At 51.2% G+C, this 23,596-nt stretch overlaps 1 pseudogene across 1 annotated transcript in view; it reads left to right on the forward strand.

Moving 5' to 3' along the window:
- The first annotated feature begins 5,065 nt into the window (after positions 1-5,065).
- LOC135362160 (alpha-mannosidase 2-like) overlaps positions 5,066-23,596 on the forward strand; it is a 120,060-nt pseudogene continuing 101,529 nt past the window's right edge. Inside the window, exons 1-4 of the transcript XR_010406651.1 lie at positions 5,066-5,436; positions 8,439-8,529; positions 19,068-19,325; positions 21,648-21,792. The product of XR_010406651.1 is annotated as an alpha-mannosidase 2-like (transcript). The remainder of the gene's footprint in view (positions 5,437-8,438; positions 8,530-19,067; positions 19,326-21,647; positions 21,793-23,596) is intronic.

A 23,596-nucleotide genomic window follows, 5' to 3' on the forward strand; every position in this document is an offset into this window, starting at 1 on the left:
GTGCACCGTGTTCCCGGGTGTCAGGGCGTTTGAGGAGGGCAGGCCAGCCGTTGTGCGGCGCCCCTCAGCGGGGGTGTCTCGTATCCTCCTGATGAGATTCAGGCCGGTCGTTTGGCAGGGATGTCGCCTATGAGGTTTGTGTTGTCTGTCACCGTGGCGGGAGGCCATGGGGCGGGTTGGCCCTCGGGTTCAGGAGGGAATGCGATGACTGGCGAGATGGCGGCTGTCAGGTCCTGCACGGGGATGGGGGGCGGACGCGACTCTTCTGTGGTAGCTCAGAAGTCGCGTGTGGAGAGGCGCTTCAGGGTCCGTGCATCTGTGCATGTTTCCCCCCACGCGTGGTGGTGCTGCTCTGCCCCCCACGTTAAAACTCACAGCGTCTTTCCCGTGGTAGCGCTAGAGATGCGCGCGGCCCGCACGGGCTGTGCGCCCGGGACTCCTTTACCGCCCCTCCGACGGGCACTTCGGTTCTTCCCAACTTTGTGTCACGGCAGTGGGCTTGGACCTGTGATCCTCACCCCGCGCTGGTGACTAGCGATGGGCATCGAGCGTCCCGAAACGTGGGTCAGGGAGAGGAGGAGCTGGGGTGGAAATCTCACCAGGACGCTGGGAAGTCAGGTGGATCGGGCGCCAAGGAGTCTAGTCGTGGGGTTTGAGCCCGTCCCTTGGCCACTTGCTTTTCCAGCCCGCCAACACACCTGTGCCCCGAGGCAGTGTGGGGAGGTGCCAGAGTGTGGGGAGGGCAGAGGTTCTGGGACAACTGCTGGCTGGGAGTGCGGGGCGGTGTTCTTCAGCCCCGTGACTGGAGCAAGCCTGGAGCGCTTCTGGGGTCCTCGGTCGCCTGCCCAGTGGTGCTGGCTGTGCTGAGGGGGCACACCCGGGGAGGGGATGCATACGGAGTGTTTAGGAGCGGGCCCAGCACACAGTGAACGCTGAACAGTGCTACTCATCTGCCTGATTCGTTTGCGTTGGCCTCTTTACCCCTTACCTTGATTTTCAGAGCACCGATGCACGTGGTCGCTGTGGTCACTGCCGAGTCAAGGCGGCTTGCATGTGTCCTCTTGGTTGAGTTAAGCGGTTTCTGACAGTAGGGGGCACGGAGGTAGTTGGTGAAGACAAGATACACTGATAGGAATTGCAGTTCTGGGTCAGGAGCTGAGCCCCCGTTAGTCTTCTGGTGGCCTTTGTCAGTGGACTAACTTGTGGACATTAAAATCCTACTTCAGAACAAAGCTTTCAGGACTCATGGGGAAAGCGGCTATGCACGGGCAGGAGGAAAAGTTAACATGTAAATATAAGATTCTTTTGTTGGGTTGGTGCCGTTATGAGTGTTTTCTGTCTTTTGCATTCTGTTTAAGTATCAAATCTCACACCAAAAAGCTTTCAAAGTTAAACAATTACTGGATTTGTATTTAGTGGTAGGAGAAAACACAGCCAGTAAATTGCCTGTTTTTATAAGGCATTTAAGATAGCCGTTCAACCAGCTGCGCCGCCCAGGTACCCCTTCTTGGTTTTTATATATTAGAAAGATTAGCCCTTTAATTTGATATAAGTTGTATTTTTTTTCCCTTTGATCGTGAGACTGCCAGTTCCTTCCTGAAACCTCTTCTGCCCTTGGCCTTCAGTTTACTCTCTGGCTGCTCTCCTCAGAGGCCTTTGTCCCCTGCCTGTCAGTCATGTTTGTGTCTTGCAGTAGGTGCCCTCCTGTCTTCTTATACCCTCTCTCTGGATGGCCTTGGTCATAACTGAGGCCTCAGTGGGCATCTCTGTGCTGTCTCTGTGCACCTCCAGCTGGGACTCTCCTTGGAGATCCCAGCCGCCTGCCCCATCATTAATAGATCCTGCACTCAGATATCATCTCAGGCTGTGTGGTTCCCAGACTGGACTCAGTAACACACTTTCTCTTGTGACCCTTCTCCTGGGAGTGGCAGAAATCTCTCTCAACCACATCTCTGAGCTTCCCTACTTCATACCTAGTGGTTGCTTCTCAGATTCTCGGTGGGGAAATCCATCCTTTTTGTACAAACTGGTGCTCTGAGAAGTTCATGTTGTTCTGGTCTAGGAAGATCTTGCATGGGGGGTTGAGCGCTCCACTGGACAGCACTACCCTTCAGTCTCTTTGACTTGCTTGGGGTCCACATGTCTTGACTAAATGTTATCCACCTCTGCTCCGAAAAGGGCCATGTTGGTTCACACAGATGGCAACATCCTCCTGGTACATTTGTCCTCCTTATGCCATGTGTCATGGTGCACTTCAGCCCTCCAGGATGGGCCGCAGCAAGCAAAGGCCCCTTTTGCACTTGGGAGATTGTGGTGTCCCCCCAGAAGGCTCCAGTCCTGGAAATGCAGGACAATATGAGCCAGCTGGGCTGTGTTCTTTCTACATAAGTATGGATGTGCTAAGGCTGGGCTTAAGCAGTCAGTGACTGCATCATGGCACAGTGGGGTTTGGAAGTCCCAAAGAGCTCTCACCATGAAGGAGTTAAACACCTCTCTTGGTGTTTCAGAAAAAACACTGTCCAATTGTCTGTTTCTATAGCAGAATTCCCAGTGCTCTGAGAGTCCTTAAAGGGCATCTAAAACTTAACATGTCCTAGATGGCACTCAAAGTCTTCACACTGGGAGATACTCTGTCAGTGTGCCTTGTCTCTGCCAGCAGGATCAGCACCTCCTGAGCTAATTAAGAGTGAAATGCAGATCTTATTCCCCATTTCCGCTTGCCTCACTCTCCACACCCATGTCATCTGTGATCCACCCAAGAGCGCTTTCAGATGCATTGCCAAGAATGGTCCAGCTCCCACGTGATCTTGCCCCAGCACCAGTGACAAGCAGCTGCTCCCTCTGCAGCCAGAATGCACCTGTTGATCCTGCCTTCTGAAATTGTTGTTTGGTCCTTGGCATCAAAACTCATGTCCTCAGGTAGGAGCTCCCCTTGTGGTGAGCACAGTATTACAGAGAGTTGTCGAATCTCTACGTGGGACACCTGAAACCAGTGTGACCTTGTGTGTCAAGTATGCGGCAATAAAACAAACAACCCCCCTCCCCTAAACTCACGTCCTCAAGCAGAAGCAACCTCAGGGGTCTGCAGGGCCAGACTTGTGGTGTGGAATGAGGGAGGCTGTGGGTGGCACAGCTAGACTGGAGAGCAGATGTGACCCCATGCGACAGTGGACTGCAGCTGCATGGCACCCGGACCCAGTGTTGTTGGATCTTCCGATTCTGTCAGGAAAAGCTTGAACTGTGGATGTAAAAACTGTAAAATCTCTTTCCCTTTCACAATTCTTTGAACATGCCATCCTCCCGCCTGGTTTTTATTTTATTTTCCCCTCCATTTCCTACCCTTTCTAATGTCCCCCCAGGCCTCTTGGACGCCTGAGTTAATGCCTTTTTGGTTATGCATGTACCCTTGTATGTCATGCAGTGAGGTTTGTGTATACGTGCTTTTCATTTATGTACATATTATCCAGCTATAGATCTGGTGCTTGCACCCCTTGCTTAGGAAAGCTTTAGTATTGATCCCTGTTCATTATATCATCACCCCCATGATGGGCCAGAAGGTGCTTCTAACTCCCACACACAAAGCTGCAATGAGCTCCCTCCCAGCTACCCTCCTACAGTCCTCAAACTGACCTGGGGCTGGAGTGTCATGCCATGGGATTTGTGTGCTTACTCATACCAAGTGCGGACAGATTGCTGTCCAGAAGAATGTGTCATCGATCTCCACACCCCAGTAGTGCCTTCCACCTGGCCGCACTCATGCCAACCTTTGTATATATACAAAAGGTACAGTGATATGAATTTCCACATTGCATTGTGTACTATTGCCATCTTATCAATAGTATGTCTTTTCATCACCATGGGGTCCTCAGATTTATTTAGGTTTCCCTTTCTTTCAGCAATGTTTTGTAATTTTCAGTGTACAAGCCTTGCACCTTGATTACATCTATTCCTGAGTATTTTGTCAATGTTAATGTTCCCTAAATTGGAATTGTTTTCTTAAATTATTTTTTGGATGATTCATGGCTAATGTATACAAATAAGAGAGATTTTTGTGTGTTGATATTAACTGGCTGTAATCATTTTTTGTTGATTGTTTAGGAAGCTCTCTATATAAGATGATGTCATCTCTGGTCTCTGAATAGACGTAGTTCTACTGTTTTCTTTCACATGTGGATTTCTTGCCTTATCATTCTGGGTAGAACTTCCACTACGATACTGAGCAATGAGTGAAAGCCAGCATGATGGACTTGTTTGTGATTTCAGAGTAGAGCTGTCAGTCCTCTAAATTGAGCATGATGTTTGATTAGAGTTAGGGTGGGGTTAGGGGTTAGGGTTAGGGTAGGTGACCCTGTGACCCATGCAGCCCCACAGTCAGCATGTTGGAGCCAGGAACACTCCCCCTGTGCTGAGCTCCCGGGCAAACCCTGCGGGTCCCCTCCCCTGGCTGACCCCCTGAAGGTTCTGTCCCCACCTGCCATGAGTTGGAAGTCCCCACAACCTCCTCTTCAGGTTTGGATAATCTGCTCCAGTGGCTCATGGAACTCAGAGAAACATGTGTGATTCTTGGGCACAGCCATGAATCTCAGCTTCTTCATGATGGGGGCAGCCCAGCAGCTGAGTGACCATGCAGGGCTGCCTCTGCTTTTATTTCATTTTTTTATCAGAAAAGCAAGGACAGTTGCCTCAAAGCGTGGGAAAGGAGGACAAAGGGATGGCAAGTATCCTGAAGCGGTAAAGCAGTCCTGCACCCTCCCCTAGGGGCAGGCACTCAGGGAGGCAGTCATGGGATAAGGGAAAAGTGGGATGTTTGTGCTAGCAAGCACCAGGTGCAGAAAGGGGACCTGAGGGTTACATTCTTTCCTAGCTCCTAACTACTGTGCCCTGCCCCTGGGGATCATGGGATCCTGCTCCTACTGGGCCCTTGCGTTCAATAGTCTGAGAACAGGAACGCTGTTGACCTTTCAGCTGCTTCCACAATCACTCCTGAGGGCTTGCAATATATTTTCTAAGAATAATTCCACACTTCCTCCGTGAGGTGGACTACCTGGTATGCACAGAGGTGGACATGAAGTTCTGCGACCACGTGAGTATGGAGATCCTGTCCCCCGTCTTTGCCACCCTGCACCCCGGTTTCTACCAGGCAGCCCGCAAGGACTTCAGCTACGAGCATTGGCCACAGTCTCAGGCACACATCCCCAGGGACAAGGGCGACTTTTACTACATGAGGACCTTTTTTGGGGGGTCGGTGGTAGAGGTTCACCGACTGACCTTGGCCTGTCACCAGGCAATGGGGGTCAACCTGGCCACTGGGATTGAGGCTGTGTGGCACAATGAGAGCCACGTGAACAGGCACTTGCTGGACCATAAGCCCATTAAGGTGCTGTCCCCAGAGGACCCGTGGGACCCTCAGCTGCTGGGCTGTCCCCGAGAGGACCTGTGGGACCCACAGCTGCTGGGCTGCCCCTGGAGGACCTGTGAGATCCACAGCTGCTGGGCTGCGCCCCATCATGAAGAAGCTGAGATTCATGGCTGTGCCCAAGAATCACCAGGACATCAGCAGTGGTTATTACTTGAGGAGTCATTTTGGTGCCCACCGGGTCTTTCACTTGAGTTAACAGATGAGCCCGAAGGAAGGACGTCATCAGTTAGGAAGTACAGACGAAGGTGAGAGTGGAGGTGGGCAAAGGCCTCTTTAACTCAGAGAGCGGGGGAGCCCCGAGCTTCTTCTACACACCTTGCCCTGCTCATCGATTCCAGCTGCCTGGCTCTGAGTTCTGTCCTTTTAATGAACTGGTCATCTAGTAAGTAACATGTTTCTCTGAGTTCCATGAGCCACTGGAGCAGATTATTCAAACCTGAAGAGGAGGTTGTGGGGACTTCCAGTCTGTAGCCCATAGCTCGGAAACAGGGGTGACCTCTCTGCCCAGCCACTGGCTGACCACTGAGTTAACAGCACAGGGATTCAGTGGCCACACACAGCAAAGAATACAGACTTGACAAAGTGAGTTCAGAAAAGTCACTAAGCCAACAGTAGCAACAACAACGAGCAGCGATCATGAAGCCTGGAGTGGGGAAGGTCTGATGTTCAGGATGCTTCCATTATATATTCATAATCACACCCTGGACTTGTCACTGGGGCCAAGTCCCCCGGCTGGGGCTCAGGTAGCTCCTACATGTTCCACGTGCTTCCCTCTGGCTCCCCCAGCCGTGCACAGTCCTATGCTGCTTCCCAGCAGAGGTTGGTTTTAACCAACGCCAGGAAGATAGGATGGGTTTTCCTGACTCCCCACCCCCTGCCCCACAGAGCTGCAAGACAGGAAAAAGTTTTCCTCAACCCTGTTAATGTCCCCGGCTGAGTCTGGAAATTGACAAAGACAGATGAACAGGAGAAAAGCAAGCAAAATGTATGGATTGCTTTGGTGGGGGCCTCACAAGACCATGAAGACCAGCAGAGGTGACTGGAGCAGACAGCTCTTCTACCTTTTAGACAAAGAAGCAGTCAGCGTGTGAAGAATGGACAGACGCAGGGGTTTGGACTAGGGCTCGTAAACGGTAAAGAAGTAACTAGGAAGATAAGGGTTAGTTTAACCAGGTGTGTGTGTATAGACCCCGTGGTCCTAAATTCCTTGACTCTGGTGATAAGCACGTCATCTCTGTGGTCCGGGGCGAGAAAGTTCCACATGGCAGTCTTCTGACCTGCTTAAGGGAAAAAGGGCTGATGGCTGGGGGTCAGAGAGACCTTCTTGCTTTGCTCTATGCAAAAGTTCTTTTAGCTTCTGTATTTATTTTGCCAAGGTGCCATATTCGGGGTAGTGTGTCCTGACCCTCACTGGCCTGGTGCTGTACTCTGCCTCCTAGTATCAGGACATTGGATGTGCTGCTGTGGAGACCTTCCAGCCCTGGGGTAGCCCCTTGTCCAGGGAGGCACCTGCCTCAAGGGGAGGGTCGCTAAGGGTGGCCGCCCCTCCTCAGGGAGATTGGGTGGGAGAATGCAGATCTTACTTCGAGAAACTGACTTTATTTCCTGAAAAGGTCTACCTGATAGTGGGATCATACGGGAGTTCTTTTTTTAGTATTTTGGGGAAGCTTCATCCTTTTCCCAGCATGGGTGTGCCACCCAAAGTCAATTCCAGATGATTTTTACCTATAAACCAGAGATTTTGCAAGAACCTCTCCAGCAGAGAACATGAGGAGAACAGTTTCAAGACCTTAGACAGGCAGAGATTTCCCAGGATGCAAAATATACTAACCGTAGGAACAAACTGGTGACTTAGAAACTATGAAATGAAGAACTACTTCTCCTTCTTCCATTTCTGGCTAGTGTCCTGGTCTGTGGCTCGATCTCACCTCAGGCAGCTGAAAGGTTGACCTCCCAGGTCAGCTACCACTGAGATGGCTACTGTTTCTAGAAATTCTTCGGGATGTGGCTGGTTTTCCCCACCTGTGCACTGATCAAGTCGGCGACCTTGGACAGTGGAGCCACGGGTCCTCCAGGCATGGTTCCCCCCACCCCCCAATGCCCCAGTAAAGCCATTCCACTGAGGGTTTAGGGGGACCGGAGCTGCCCCTAGGCAAAAACACCAGAGATTCTCACTGTCCCTACCTGGCCTTCAGATGCTCCTCAGTTACTCCTGTGCCTCTGGTGTCTTCCTGGAACCCTGACCTGGCTGTTTTTGGACAGTTTGTCCAGGGGTACCCTCACTTTCTGGGAGGGGGATTTGCTGGAATCCGCAGTGTGTCCTGCAGCCCCACCGGGATCACTTTTTGAAGGCACGTCGCCTGGGCCATCTGAGGACTCAAGACTGTGGGTCTGTGGCTTCGAGGGATTCTGAGCAGCTGGTGGGATTCTGAGCGCTGGTGGGATGGGAGGGCTGCAAGGCCCAGAGGCAGGTTTCCAGAAAGCTGTCTGGGGTCCCCGGCATCCTGCCGTTTTTGAATCAAAGCCCTGAGATCTTTAAAATGCCAGCAACGTTACAGCATGGGCCAGAAAAACAAATGTCCCTGTGCACCCAACACCACCTAAACTATTGTCCATTTCTTGTCACTTGAGTTGAGTAGAAAGGATTGGGAGTCAGGGCTTGAGGGGGGTCCTGGGTCAGACTTTGTGTTTGGGGGACAAAGGTCATCTGGACAAGCTTGTGCTGAGGCTGAGGAGGGGGTCTGTGTGGAGACCCCAGCTGCAGGCACTGCTGTCCAATGATGCCCCCTCAGCCCGACTCAGTGCACCTGCTGCTGGGGGAGAGCCTGCCCCATCCTCTCTGCCTGAGGGCTCTCTCCTGCACGAGGTGTGCCTCCTCCCCTGCCAGTCACTGCCAGCCTGCAGCCTGGGAGGGTGGGAGGGTGGCTACCCCGAGTTCCTGCAGCTGCTGGGGGAGCGCCTGCCCCCTCCTCTCTGCCTGAGGGCTCTCTCTCACACCAGGTGCCTCCTCTCCTGCCAGCCACTGCCAGGCTGCAGCCTGGGAAATTGGCTATCCCGAGTTCCTCCAGCTGCTGGGGGAGCGCCTGCCCCCTCCTCTCTGCCTGAGGGCTGTATCCTGCACCAGGTGCCTCCTCCCCTGCCAGTCACTGCCAGCCTGCAGCATGGGAGGGTGGATACCCAGAAAACCTCCAGCCCTGTGGACAGAGTCAGTGCAATGTGGTCTCCCAGCAGGTCTGTGCACCAGGCCCGCACATTGCTCACTCTCGTCCTATGGGCTCAATGTGCCACATCCTCCCTCAGGCTCCCTGGGTCCGAGTCCTCCTCTGCTCGTGGACCATCCTTGGCCCAGGCTCCACACGCTGGGACAGGGAGTGGGTCGTCTGGACGTTCTGGACTCTCGCTTCTGTTCCCATGACACGGGCACAGGACGGCCTCACAGACTGCTCAGAGGAGACTCAGCACAGGACGATGCAGGTCGCTGTAAGGGGAGATGCCAAGTGACCCCATAGGGAGCGCACAGGCCTTGCAGAAGGCGCTGGGCTCATGGGGCTCAGTGTGGGATGCGGGCGCCCAGCCAAGGGGCATGGGGAATCCTGGTGAGGGCGGCCCTGGCAAGTGGGGGAGGGGGAAGCCACAGAAGGGTCTCAGAAGAGGCAGGAGACAAGGAAGAGGACAGGACAGAGCTTCCCAAGGAGGTCGATGGAAGGATCAAAGGATCACAGAGACCCTTGGGGAAACTCGGAGGCCCTGGAGATGTTGGCTGAAATGCTGTCATTTGGTCAGAAAAATTGTGTCACAACTCCCCAGTTGACACTGGATGATTTACTCTTTGTTGGTTCTAGGAATCAGTGCGTACCTGCCATTAGAACTCACATGGCATGAAGTCTAGGACATACTTACTTTTCATCACTTTTCAGGACGAGATTTTTCTAGAGGAGGTGCTAAACACGGGTCTCTCCATTCTTTTTTTGTGCGACTGGCCTGTTTCCAGGAGCAGATTCCTAGTGCTCATCACCAGAGCTAGCCGTGAGGACTGCCCCCCATCACCTCCCACAGTGGACGTGACCATGTGGGTTGGGGGGTGCTCACTAATGAAGCCCCAGTGCTCAGTACCCAGCAGGGACCCCAGATCCTGTGCTGAATGAGGGAGGATGGGAGTGAGGGAAAGAGAGAGGGAGGGACGATGGGAGAGAAGGAGGGGAGAGAGGGAGAAGGGAAGGGAGGATGGGAGGGAGGCAGAATGGGGAGGAGGAGGGGAGAAAGGCATGAGGAAAGGGAGGATGGGAGGGGTAGAGGGGAGGGAGGGAGGCAGGGAGGATGGGAGGGAGGCAGAGAGGCAGGGAGGGAGGGAGTGGGGGAGGGAAGGGAGGAGTGGAGGGGAAGGAGAGAGGGGTGAATGAATGAGTGAATAAATGACGTAGGGAGGGAGGGAGTGAAACCACAGAAGGTGGATCTGTACCTCAGGAGCCATTATTTGGGGTGAGGTCCGAGGGCATCACAGCCTGGGTCCTGGATGGTGGCTCAGGGCACGTCCATCTGTCCTCCCAGTGCTGACCTTCCTTCTCCTTGGACCCGGTGTCATCCTGGATCCTCTCCACCTCCTCCTCAAACAATTCTCAATGTTCCCAGGAACAGGGTGGCAGGAGGCGTCTCAGGAGGGGCTTCCCGGATCCTGTGCTCCGAATGACAATGTGACAGTGGCTACAGGGCATTCTGTCATGAGGACTGGGACCATGGATCCCATCCATCTCCTTGGGCATTAGCGTTGTTCCATTCCCTGCTCTCTCCACCACCGCTGTGATGAACACTCCTGAAAGCAGATCTGTGAAAAACCGAGCCAGAGTTTCCGGGGGTGAGTCCGAGGCCGAGCATGCCAGGTGATGGGTGCACCTGCAGCCTGGGATGGGTGATGCTCACTGTTCTCCCAGACAGGGGTGCCCGTCACCCTTTCCTCCAGGGGACCTGCATTGGACCTCCACTTCCTCACGTTCTCCCCAGACCAGACACCTGCCAGTCTGAGGGTGATGAGCCCTGCCTCCATAGGGTTTCCTTTGCTGGAATCCTTCCCCGGGAGCTCCACATCTCTGACACATATTCCCTGCATTCCTAACCTCCCCCTTGGACTGGCATGTGTTTGGTCTCCATCCCTGTGGAACCCAGTGACTTGGAGCGTGGTTTGTACCAGAGTCATGTGAAACCTTTCTCTGGCCTTGCTTTGTGGTTTGTCTTCCAGCTTTCTGCGTTTCCCTGGTTTCTGTGTGGGCCACAGGATTAACCAGCCGTTTCCTGTCTGGGGTCAGGCTGTGGTGTCCAAGCAGGTACAGGGATCTCTGCCCCGAGATTGTGCCCATAATTCCTTTTTTTAAAAAAGATTTTATTTATTTGCGAGAGAGAGTGAGAGGGAGAGAGATCATGAGCAGGGGGAGTGGGAGAGGGAGAAGCACGGTTCCCATGGAGCAGGGAGCCCAATGCGGGGCTCGATCCCAGGACCCTGAGATCATGACCTGAGCCGAAGGCAGATGCTTAACGACTGAGCCACCCAGGCGCCCCTGTGCCCATAATTCCTAAAGTGGCCTCTATGATTACATCTGATCTGTAATCAATCGGGGATTTCAATATCGAATAAGGGAAATTTTATGACAAATAAACAGAAGAAAACGAGTCCCCTTTGAAAATAGGTGGGCAGACACAAAGGCTCCTATTGCATGATTCCACGTACAGAAACATCCAGAACAAGTAAAAGAATAGGGAGAGAAAGCAGCTTAGGGGTTTCCAGGGTCTGGGCTGGGGGCGAAATGGGCAGGGGGGCTTCTGGTTCGGGGACTCCTTTGAGACATGAGATATTCCGCAGCAATCTTCTGTGGTGTGGTGGCACAGCGTTGGGAATGTACTTATGCTCATCACATGTTCAGTTGAAAACAAGTAATTTTATTTAAAACAAATAATAAACAGTATACAGAACATGAAAATGAACAATATGAACCAGAACAATATGAACCAGAGAGAAAGAACATAGGGGGAGGGGATGAAACAATCTGGCGGGGCGTCGGGGTCCGGCGATGGACCTAAGGGTAATTGTACAAGGAGCTCTCCCCGCAGGGCTGTGGGCTCTGGATGTGGCTCTGGGAGCCCTGCGGGAGCAGGAGTAGGGGCAGGGGTTGGGATAGGGGCAGGGCCAGGGGCAGGGCCAGGTGTAAGAGCAGGGCCAGGGGCAGGGGCAAGGGGAGGGATAGGATCAGCAGTCGTGGCAGGTGCAGGATCTAGGGCAGGACCTGGGTAAGGAGCAGGAACAGGAGCTCCGGCAGGCGCAGGGGCAGGGGCAGCGGCAGAAGGAGCAGGAACAGGAGCTCAGGCAGGGGCAGGGGAAGGGGCAGCAGGTCTGGCAGGGGTAGGGTTATGAGCAGGAGCAGGGTCAGGGACAAGAACAGGAGCTCAGGAAGGGTCAGGGGAAGGGGCAGCGGAGTCTGGCAGGGGCAGGGAGAGGAGCAGGAGAAGGAGCAGGAACCGGAGCTCAGGCAGTGGAAGGGGCAGTGGCTCTGGCAGGGGCAGGGGAAGGGGTAGGAGGAGGATCAGGAGCTGGGTTGGAGCAGTGGCAGGTGCAGGATCCAGGGCAGGAGCTGGGTCAGGGGCAGGATCCAGGGCAGGAGCTGGGTCAGGGGCAGGAACAGTAGCAGGAGCTGGGTCCGGGGCAGGTGCCAGTTCTTCCTGGTCCACGTCAGGCTGTCCGTGGGTGGGTGCCGGGTCACCTGCCGGCTCCTGGTCTCCTCCTGCAGTTGCTGCAGGCACCACCCCTCCGTCCAGAGCTGCCGATGGAGTTGGAACCGGCTCTAGCTCCTCAGGTGGTGGAGCAGCTGTGAGAGGAGAAAAGCTCACCGCGTGCCCGCTCTCCGTGGGCCTTTGCGGAGACAGAACCCAGCCCAGGGCCTCCCAGAGAAGCCGCAGCCAGGAAGGAGCCCTCCCTGGGGTGTCTCCCCGACTGCAGTCCACCCGCTGGATGCTCTGCGCCCAGTCTTTGCTCCAGGCCCCACACCAGCCTCTGGGGGCTCGTCCCTGTGGGGCCAACACCGACCCATCCCCACACACCACAAACACCCAGCCCCAGCCTTCTCACCCTCGGGCTCGGTCTCCGTGGGCTCCGGCTCCTGGACCACTGTCCGGTGACCAACCACCTGGGACAGTGGTCTGGGGGGTGTTGGAGGTCTTGCCCGGCAATCCCCAGCACTTGTTTTGGGGGATGCCTGTGGGGTTAACCCCTCCGTCAGGGAGGAGGGCCTGTCCGCCAGCCGCCTCGGGAGGTCATCCGTGGCCTTCTGCAAAGACAGGGACGGGTAGCCGGCTGGAGGCTTCACAGCCCTGCCCGGCCATCCTCACTGTCCTCCTGCCCAGTCCCCCTGCTGCTCCCAGATCAGACACAGACCTGTGAGTGCACAGCCCTGCACCCGGGATGCAGTGACCCATCCCTGCAGGGCTATCGGGATAAACCCTGGGTAGAAGGGGCAGCGCCCCCACACCCCATCCCACCCAGCCAGCCTTGACCTTGAACATGACCTGCCCACTGGGAATCTGACCCCTCATCAGTCTGCTCCTGCTCAGGGTGGCCCCACCCCGCATGACCCCTCTTTACACACACACACACACACACACACACCCACAGACACACACGCACACACACGCACACTCACACACAGACACGCACAGACACACACACACGGCGGGGGGCCTGGGGCTGCACAGGCAGATCAGAGCGTGTGGGGCTGGGTGGCAGGCTCTGGGCCTCCTGGTGTCACCTTTCTGTCCTTCCGGCCAAATGGCCAGAGGCGGTGGGGAGCCCTGATTCGACATCCCCAGCGGGGGACAGTGTTTGCAGGGCGCTCTTTCTTCAGCCTGCAGCGTCCAGATTTGGGGAAGCAGCACCCAAACATGCTTTTTTTGGAGGGTCTTCAAAGAAATGAGCTGGGCAGGGGGCTGTCTCTGGAATGTGGGTGCCTGGTTACCGGGGTTCCAAATTCTGTTGGGCTCTGTTGTCAGGGAAGTGAGATCACCACTGCCTGGGGTCCCCTTACCCAACTTCCTCCTCACACAAGACCCCCGCCCGAGGGCCCCCTCCCCCGGCTGCTCAATGCTCCCCCTCCCCCCATGCCCCATCCATACAGTGACTCCCTCACAGCCCCCCCACAGCCTTCCCAAGGCCTCGGTGCAGCCGGTGTACCTGCTGTGAGGACACAGAGCTGGCTTCAGACTGGGCTCCTGTGCGTGCCAAGGGCTGTGACCCTGGACAGACCCTGTGCCGCTCAGGGCCTCCCCAGGCTCCCCATCTGCACAGTGCGGTGTTCTGGCTTCTACTCCTAGGGACGCCATCAGGGGTAGGACCTCTACATTCATTCCGGAACTGCTATCGCAGGAGGCTGGGGCACACTGGGCAATGCAAGGAGGAGCCAGGGGCTGGGCGGGACATGGAGCACAGCTCAGAGGGGCCGGGGTCTGCTCTGGGGTCTGGGCAAAGCCACCCCCTTCTTGCCTGTTCCCAGCCCCTGTGGGAAGGTCGCAATGAACGGATTCCGACCTTGTCCCCCGGTGACGCACACTTCCAGGGGCTCCCATTAGGTTTAGGCTCAGGCCCCGGGGCCTTGTCTGCGCCCATGTGCTGGGCAGTCCCCACAGTGTTTCCGGGGCATTCCCGCATCCTGCTCACACATCCCTGTGGTATCCCCTCCCCTCTGGGGTGGATGGCCTGTGTGACCGCACTCTCAGGAAGAGAATGGGGCCAAATGCTTGGATGTCATATCCAAGCTGATGGAGGAAAGTCTGTGACTTCTTCTGGTTCCCTCTGTCGTGTGTTCATTCTCCGTCTCCTTATCTGTTTCTGTCTCTGTCTCTGTGTCTCTCACAGGAGCAGGATCTGTGGACTCCAGGGGTGATGTGAGAAACCTCAGAAGCCTCCCTTGTCCGTGTTTCCCTCTTCTGTCCCGGTGCTCCGTTCCTTCCTAAGGCCTTGTCACCCGGACCAGAGCAGTGAATCTGGAACCTCTTCCAAATGGAGACCCGGAGGCTGCAACAAGGAGGGTCTTGGCCTTGGTCCCCAGACTAGTGGTCAGTGCTCTGCCACGTTCTGCGTACCCAGGTCCTCAGCCCCCCAAGCCCCCAGTCTGTCCTCTGCTCAGAAGGACCTCGAGGGAGTACAAAGCATTTTCCCAGGACTGGGGGCAGAGTGGGTCGGGGATGGAGATCGAAGGCCAACAGGCTCTCCCACAAGCCTGTGGGACCCTAGGGACACTGCATCTCTACAGCCCAAGTGACAGAAGAGTAAGCTGAGGCCTTTGTGCTGGAGCCCCTCTGGACTTGGGGGTGGGTATCTCTTCCTGCTTCCAAGTGCCCAGGCTGGTGATGGACACCCGAACCCAGACCCTGTCCTCACCCAGTGCCCTGGCAACCCCCCTGCGCACCTTGGGGACCCCTGACCCTCAGCCTGGCCTGTCTCCCCTCCACATGCTATGGATCTGGGTCCTTGCCAGGAGTCCTGATGCCCTGCCCCATGGCCCAGCTGTCTGCAACCTGTTTCTTCTTTCCCCCTGTCACCCACCTCGCTCCCAGGGTGTCCTCCCCTTCTGACCCCCAGCTGGGCAGTCAGAGTGGTGTGTGTGTGGGTGTGGGGGTGGGTGTGGGGGTGGGTGTGCAGGTGCATGTGCCTCTACGTGCCTGGGGATGCCAAGGTCATGTCCCCACATGGGACGGGGTGGGTAGCTATTCCTGAGGATCTGAGGGGCTCTCACCCCCAAAGCAAACCTCATGGGAGGGTTGGGACTGGAGAGCAGCTCCTTGGACTCTGCACCCCTCATTTGTCCTGGGCCAGTCCCTGCCTCTCTTGACCCAGGTTCCCAACTGTCCCTGAGGGTCGGACATGGAAAGGCTTGAACGTGGCTGCTCCTCCAGGGGTAGGTGGGGGACAGGTGCACCAGGCACGCGGGCCTCCCCATCGAGAGGGCGAGCCAGGTGTGTCATGGCCAGGTGTGCACAGACGACCTGCTCACAGCTCCTGGACCATGACCCAGCCCTGCAGCGGGTGTGCACGAGACCCACGGCTCCGCACCTGACCGGTCCCCCGCGTTCCCTCACCACCTCGGAGACAAGGGCTCTTCTTCGTCCTAGGGCCCGTCATCCTTCGGACAATGAGAGCAGAGGGATCCGTATGTAGAGGAGGCCGGCAGGGCATCCCACGGAACGTCGTGTGCCCATCTCTGCTTTGTCGTCTAGGCTTAGCGGCGGACCCCCACCTAGAAAGAGGCCCACGGGGCAGGCACATTTGTCCGCCCTGTTCCCTGAAGTATGGAAAATGTCTAGAAGGGGCTTCCTGTCCATTTGTGGAGTCGATGAAGCCCAGCCAGCACCTTTCAGATGTCTGAGTGGCTCTGGGGCCCCTCTGCCAGCCCCCAGGAATCCCTGCTCTGGCTCCACCCAGGATGGGAGCCCCAGAGGGAATCTGAAACCTCCTCACAGCCAGGAATGCGGCTTTGCCCGGGACACAGGACACCGAGGCTTGGGGCAGAGAGCACCTTCACGGTGGAGAGGAACCGCCTCAGCCCCAGGCCACCCTCCCCGTGGGCCGGCCACAGGGTCGGGGAGCGGTCCCAACAGGCCCGACGACAACCCCCTGTGTGGGGCCTGGCCTCGTGGCACGCAGGGTCCCCAGGGGACACCTGAGGTTCGGAGAGGGGACGTGCCAGGCCTGAGACACACAGCCCGCAAGTGATGGGGAGCCTCCGGGCGGGACGGGGGGCCCTGCTCACCTTGGTGAGCAGCAGGTGTGGGAAGGGCTGGGGAGGCGTTCCTCTGGGAGGTGCTCTGGGAGAGGGGCCACAGGAGAGGGCCTGGCCCGGCTCCACCAGCTTCCTCAGGCTGTCAGCACGGACCGCCCACAGCCTCTGGCTCGCCCCCAGCGGCAGGGCCCACTCAGGTTCATGGTGGGGCTGATCTGTGGTAAAGGAGGGACAATTCACAACACAGAAACTGGAAAACTATTTCTGTCCGTGTCCTGAAGTGCAACAGAATATCCAAATTGGTTCGGATCATCTTCCACGAATGTGAAGGGTGATTTTGTACCTGGCCAAGGCTGGGGCTGGACCGGGTGTGTGTGTCTGTGTGTGAAGGACCAGGTGTGTGTGTGTGTGTGTGTTTGAAGGACTGGGTGTGTGTGTGTGTGTGTGGTGTGTGTGAAGGGAGCAGCCCAGACCCCTTGGGTTGAGATCATGGCCACGTAAGGGGCACAGCTGTCGTGGCACCCCGGGTCGTTCGTGTCCAGGATGGCGTCGGGGCAGGAGACCCTCCCGGCCCTCCCCGAGCCCGGTCCTGGAGCGCCCTCATCCCCACACTCCCCCTGAGCCCGCACCAGCCGTTACCGACTGCCTGGTGCACGTGCCCCACGCCGGGGAGCCGTCGAGTGAGGCTCCTGTTGACCAGCTTGTCCCCAATTTCTTCCATGGGGCTCTGCGAAGACAGTGAGTGGCGCCCGGCCCGGAGGCATCACAGCCCTGCCCGGCCGTCCTCTCCGTCCTCCTGCCCAGGCCCACTGCTGCCCCCAGATCAGACACAGCCCCGTGCGGGCACAGCCCTGCACCTGGGGTGCAGTGACATGTATCGACAGGGCTCCGGATCAACCCGGGGAGAAGGAGGCCGCCCCAGCACAGCCCGTCCCTGTGCCTTGTCAGAGGAAACCGGCCTCCCCCAGCAGCGCTGAGCTGCCTCGAGACCTGGCTCTCGTTCTCGGGCTGCCTCTCACTCTGCCAGTGGTGCCGGATCGGGTGGGAGAACTGGTATGGAGGTGGCTCTGCTCTGGAATTCACCCCGGAGCTGCTTTTGCCTCCGGAGGGGGACCGCGGGTCGGAGCTGGAGGGTCTCTAGTCGGCGGGGCCCTGACCGCTGTGGCCTCAAGATCGGGTCAACCTTCCTCTTGTAAATTTCCACAAAAGGAAGCAGGCAGAATCCTAGAGATGTTCTTCCAGTGGTGACACCTGTGACGCTCCTGGATCCGAGTGGTGCCAAGGTGGACTGCCTTAGGAGGTTTGCGGGCACTGGCCCGTGTGAGGTTTGGGGACTCCCTGTGAATGCCGTGACCAGTTTTTACCATCTTGATTATGGTCTTCCATAATTTTTTTTTCCAAAAGGATGATACCAAATTACTATTTTTTTATGCATGCTTTTTAAACTTTTTCTCTACTGTATCTTCTGAAAGTACCTTCCCATATATTTCTGTTTTTTTTTTTTTTAATTAACATAATACATTATTTGTTTCAGGGGTACAGGTCTGTGATTCACGTATTTCTGTTTTTAAGGAATTAATATTTCTAAATTTTCAGTGACTGAAAACATTTCCATGATATAGATGTACCATTTGACCAGTTCTTTACCTTTGTACATTCAGGTGTTTTTTTTTCCCTTCCTCTTTCTTGCTGTCTTCCTGTTACTTCATTCCTTCTTCTTTCTGTCTTCCTGTTATTTACTGGTGATAGAACTTTTGTTTTTGGGTGTCCAGAGTTATTTGTTCGCTGGGCATAGAGTTATTTTATTAAACCCTAGTGTGGACTTTGGGTAGGCTGTTGCTTGTGAGAGTGCCACTTTTTGTGTTCAGGTATGGACCCATATCTTATGTGTATCTGTCTTCCCAGCATGTAGCATTTGCCTGGTACAGTGGGTGCTCACTAAAGAATTATTGTTGAGTTCCAGAAATATAAGGGCCATGGGACAAATATTTAAGTATTTACCACGTATTTAAGGCCCTATATATAGGAATGAACAAGACAAAGATTGTCCTTGCTCTCATAAGCTGAAATACTACTCTCTACAACAAGGTTTATGTTATAAAGATGACAAGCCTCTTAATGTGAGGATCAATTAAAAAACCTTAAAGTTGGGGCACATGGGTGGCTCAGTCGGTTAAGGGTCTGCCTTCAGCTTAGGTTGTGATCCCAGGGTCCTGGGATGAAGCCCCACATCAGGCTCCCTGTCCCTCCCCCTCCACTCCTGCTCTGTCTCTAGCTTTCTCTCTGTCAAATAAATAAAATCTTTAAAAAAAAAAAAAAAACCTTAAAGTCACACAATGTAGGAGAAGCAGTCTACGTGACCTATAGCGTGGTTACTTTTCATGCATGTGGCTAATTGAGGGTTGACTAATTGATTTTCCTGTAGATGATATTTCTTATTTAGGATTGTCCACTAGGGTTACTACAATGGAATGATTTTTTTCAGGTTCATACTTTTTGACCCTTTCAAGTAACTAGAATCAGTTAACTAAAATTTAAAATTTCATACCTGAACATAATATGTTATACTTAGCTATTATAGAGAACTCAACAGATCTTTTAGGATTGGGTTTGGGGGCAATAGGAAATATATCCCAAAATATTTTTGGTTTTTCTCTTGCACATTTTAAAATATGATTAAACAAAGATTGCAACCACGGAGATTTTTTGTTGTAAATTGGTGTTTCAACACTGCCAGCCGTCCACGCTTTTTGTGGTCCCACTTATAAAAGTGGAAAGTGAAGGGTGAGTGGCTGCCCTCTTGGGCAGGCACACAATTAAAAAAAAAAAATGTGTGTGCCCCAGCAGAGCTATATTAGAGTTTCATATAGCTGCCTTTTTCTTTTTTATTGTAGGGCCAGCTCTCAATGTTGCAAGGAAAAATAGACCATTTGGAGCGTTTGCTAGCTGAGAATAATGAGATCATCTCAAACATTAGAGACTCGGTCATCAATTTGAGTGAGTCTGTGGAGGATGGTCCAAAAAGTTCACAAGGCAATTTCAGCCAAGGTGCTGGCGCACCTCTTCTGCCATCAAAACAGTTGTCCCTTGTAGTGGACCCTGAAGACTGTTCGTTCGCTTTGCAAAGTGGAAGTCGGAATTCAGATGTGCAGGTAATGTATGCATTCGTTAATGATCATTGGGATTTTCTTGCTTTTCTTTCTTTTTTGATCTGGTGTCTGTTTTAACTTAGTAAGTTGCTTAAACTCTGGATTCTAGTTTCTGTTTTTGTAAAGTGACTGGATTAGTCACATGACCATTAAAGTTGTTTTTAGTGATAAAATTCTGTAATTCTTTATTTCCCTAATTATTTTTTTTTATTATTTTATACTTTGTGATTATGGCCTTTTTGTATGCTTTTTAGGTCTTATTTTGTCTAGTAGATGAAGACTTTTAGAGGTTTAAATTTGACCAAAGAGATTTTCTTATCTTCCTATTAAGAGTATAAGAAAAGCCTTATTCTTACTATATATCTTTTATACATTATAGGTTTCACACAGTGTAGGGTTCGATACCTTCTGCTGAATATCTCTTTGTGAGAGAGGGAAGGGAAATATTCTAGAGCTGTGCTGTTCAGTATGAAAGTCACTGTCCACGTGTGGCTCCTGAGCACTTGAAATGTGGCTAGTTTGAATTGAGATGTGTTCTAAGTGTTGAAGACTTACTATGAAAACGAATACAAAATACTTTGTTTCATTTTACATATATGTGGAGATAATATTATGAGTATATTGGATTAATTAAATTAATTAATTAAAAAAAATTACGGATTTGCCTTGCATTCTGTTTCTCTTGGATAGCGCTTTTCTAGAGGGTGGTGGAGTTGTAAACTAGGATAAGAAAGGACTTCTGCTTTTCTTAAATTTAAGGTGTGTCAAATGTGCTCTGTTCTGCCAGTTAGCAGAGAGCTGTGTTTAACCTGAACTCAAACTTGGTGACGAGTCTGTACTCGTCAATTAATTTAATTTAATTTAATTTACTTTTGTTGGACAAAATGGGTTGGCTCTGGCCTTGCTTTGGAGTAGATGTTTCTACTAACTTCTGGGGACAGAGAATGTGATAGGATCTTGAAGCCCGTGGCTCACAGACCAAGCCAGCAGCTGGAGACAGAGTTGGCCAAGCCTTGTGCCCATAATCTTATCAACTAGTGTGTGGTCAGGTCCCCACACTATCAGGATTCTGTGCTGTGAAGGTATATCTATTTTTGTGAGTCTTGGCTTTGTATAGGTTTTAAATAAGTACCTTTTAAAGGAGAACAACAAAACTCTTTTTGGAGGGGGTTGTTAAATCTGGGCTGGACAGAAACAGCCGTATTGCTGAAGAACCCCAGAAGGCAGGCAGAACGAGGCAGTGGGGTACAGGGCGAGCTGCAGGGCCGGAGAAAGAACCAGAAGGAATAACAGAGACTGTTAACACATCCTCCTTTCCAGCTGGTTCCCTTTATTGACTCATCCTTGGAAGCATTTTATTTTATTTATTAAAGTCATACATTCTGAAGTGAGAGATATGTTGTTGCCTTAAAATACTTTGCATTCACTTTTTACATAATTTGCTCGGTATCTTTAAGTTTCTTTGTAACCCGCTTATATATTTTATAATATATAGTGATTTTTATGTAATTAAAATTTTATATATAATTTTTACATAATTTAAATTTTACCAAAGTCAAATTTTGGTAAAATCAGTTTTGTGTTCTTTGTCACATGTAGTATTATAGAGGATATGAAAAATACCAGCTTTTAGGTTTTTTTTTTTTCTGCAATATTTTTTCCTTTGTGTCCAAAAAGATTATTACCTCAGACTACTACATTGGAAACATAGAGAGCATTTGAACATTTAAAAATTTCAATTTTTACATGATTATGCCTCATTCACTCAGTTGTAGTTTTAGTTTTAGAATGAAAAAGGTGAACATAACATTTGCTAAATGAAGGAACAGCTGTAGATGCATTTCCATTCAGATACAGATTTTAAAATATATGTGACTAATTGTAAAATAAAGACAACTCAAAGTAAAAAAAATCATCAGTATTGCTTGTGAAAATGCTGAAATATTTGGTCATAATCACATTTCATCAAGAAATTTTTTCTTTGCTGTTTAGTTCCTATCAGTTTCCACTAAAATGTATTAGAAGAAAAGCAGGGCAAGAAGGAATTGAATGAAATTATTTTTCATTAGAAGCAGATGGAGGAGGGGCTTATTTATCAGGATAGTTAAGTAACACAGTAGCATTTTAAGAATTTGAATGGTAATTAAATGTTTTCTGCCTTAAACTGTTCAGTTAATGTCTACAGAAATAGTTTTATCTAGTAAAATACATACACAGTGACTAGCTTTGAGCAAATATTTTCCAACATTAAGTTCAAATTAAAAATGGTAATACATGGTTAAATTTACTCTTTTTTCCCCTATATTTTGTCTTTTGTATTTTTAGATGTTGGATGTTTACAGTCTAATTCCTTTTGACAATCCAGATGGTGGAGTTTGGAAACAAGGATTTGACATTAGCTATTTATTTAATGAATGGGACTCTAAGCCCCTTCAAGTCTTTGTGGTGCCTCATTCCCATAATGACCCAGGTAAAATTTACACTTCAAAAAAACTACAGGTTATTAAGCCCCTGTACACACAGAGTATTTTAACGAGAATCTGGTAGAGCTGATTTCTCAAGTTTTTGAGACACTATTTGCTGACTTGTTCCAGCAACGTATTCCTTTTATTTTGAGTTTTTATCAATTTATGTGCCATTCATGGATAGTACTTGTGCGATGTGAAATAGTAATAAACACAAGAAGGTCTTTGTTTTGGGGATGAAAAGTTGAATTCACTTAAGGTGCTGACTGTTCATCGTAGTTACTTCTTGTAAAATAGTGCGTGGGAGAATTATTTTGTGTTCATAAACTGTGCACTAAAAAATGCAGAATTCTCATGGGAACGTTTGAATCTTTAAAATGGAAAAGCAATGTAAAGTGGTTAAGAGCCTTGGTCAGGTGGACATGAGTGTGGAGTCCCAACCCCATGGTGTGAGACAACTTTAGGCAAGTTACAGAATGTGAAAGTAAGTATTTTCGCGGGTAGAATCAGAATAAAGTATCTACTTTATAAGATGAGTTGTAAAAGCGTGATGCATGGCCCCGGTAACTCCTGTCATTATCATTATTGTTATTATTTCATATGACAGCTTTTGTTATTTATTGGGGCTGGAGACCTTTTCCTCCAAGGTAAGGGAGAATTGCTAAAATTACAGTGGGAAATATGATTCAATGTATAGATTTGTTAGTGTGAGTACACTGGCACAGAGTAAATACTTCATGAATTCTGTTGCAGAATTTTTTGGGGAATGTACTTCAAAAGACTTCCTTTGAGGACTGACTTACACTTCTATTTGTTACTTTTCTCAATTTTTCCATTTCATCATTACTAATCAGAGGCACCATTATTCACCTAGTACTTTGAAGGTTTTTTTCTTTACTCCCAGCATTCATTTATCTCTGACTTATATCCTTTCCCATTGATTTATTGGCATATGTTCCCTTCTGTTTCTAAGACAGTAGAACTTGTTGCTTTAGGTCTGGATGGACACATGATTTGGTGAAGTTGTGTGTGTCTGTGTGTGCGTACACACGTGTGCTGCTTTGGATGTGAAAGGTACTCGGACAGTTTGGATGCTGAAATGTTTGAATTTCCATAAAACTTCAAAATTCAGTATGCACAGAGGTCTGAAATATGTGAAATCAATATTATTTTGGAAATTTGTGATGAGCATATGTCACACCAGCTTCTGACTTGGTTTCTCTGTCTTTGGTCTTAATGTCTTTATCTTTTCTTACAAATACCCATCCATCTTATTAACGTTTCCTCTTAAATGTTTTGCATCTTCTTCCTCCTTAATCTTAGCCTGTCCCTTCAAATCCAAACTCCGATGGCCAGGCATCATGGAAAGACTGCAGGGATCTGGAGCCAGGCAGAATGAGGCAGGCATCCTGGCTTGGCTGTATACTGGCCCCAAGTCCTTTGGGCACATTTGTGTGTCTGTCAAATGCAGATCATATGGTAGATCATCTTAAAGCAGGAGTTAGTTATCAAGTAAATACAAAAGGTGATGAAAATCACACGTAATTAAAATTCCTTTAGCTATTTACTTACTTGTATGCCAGATTAAATAGTACATTTGCATGTAGGGTATGTGTACTGAAAAACAGGTCTTTGTTTATATCTAGACTTAACAGTGAGGTGAGGTGCTCACACTTGATACGTGGGATCTGAGTTTGCCTGTAGGACTACAGATGATTGATTTTCTCTGTAAATCTCATTCACTCTGAAATATTCCCTTATTGAGTGAAATGGTGGCAGAGCCCCTGTAGTATTTAAATTGTTCTCTCC

Source organism: Mirounga angustirostris, unplaced genomic scaffold, assembly GCF_029215605.1.
Source record: "Mirounga angustirostris isolate CCGP_5_RB_7025 unplaced genomic scaffold, mMirAng1.0.hap1 SCAF_12, whole genome shotgun sequence".
In the NCBI taxonomy this organism is placed as follows: domain Eukaryota; kingdom Metazoa; phylum Chordata; class Mammalia; order Carnivora; family Phocidae; genus Mirounga; species Mirounga angustirostris.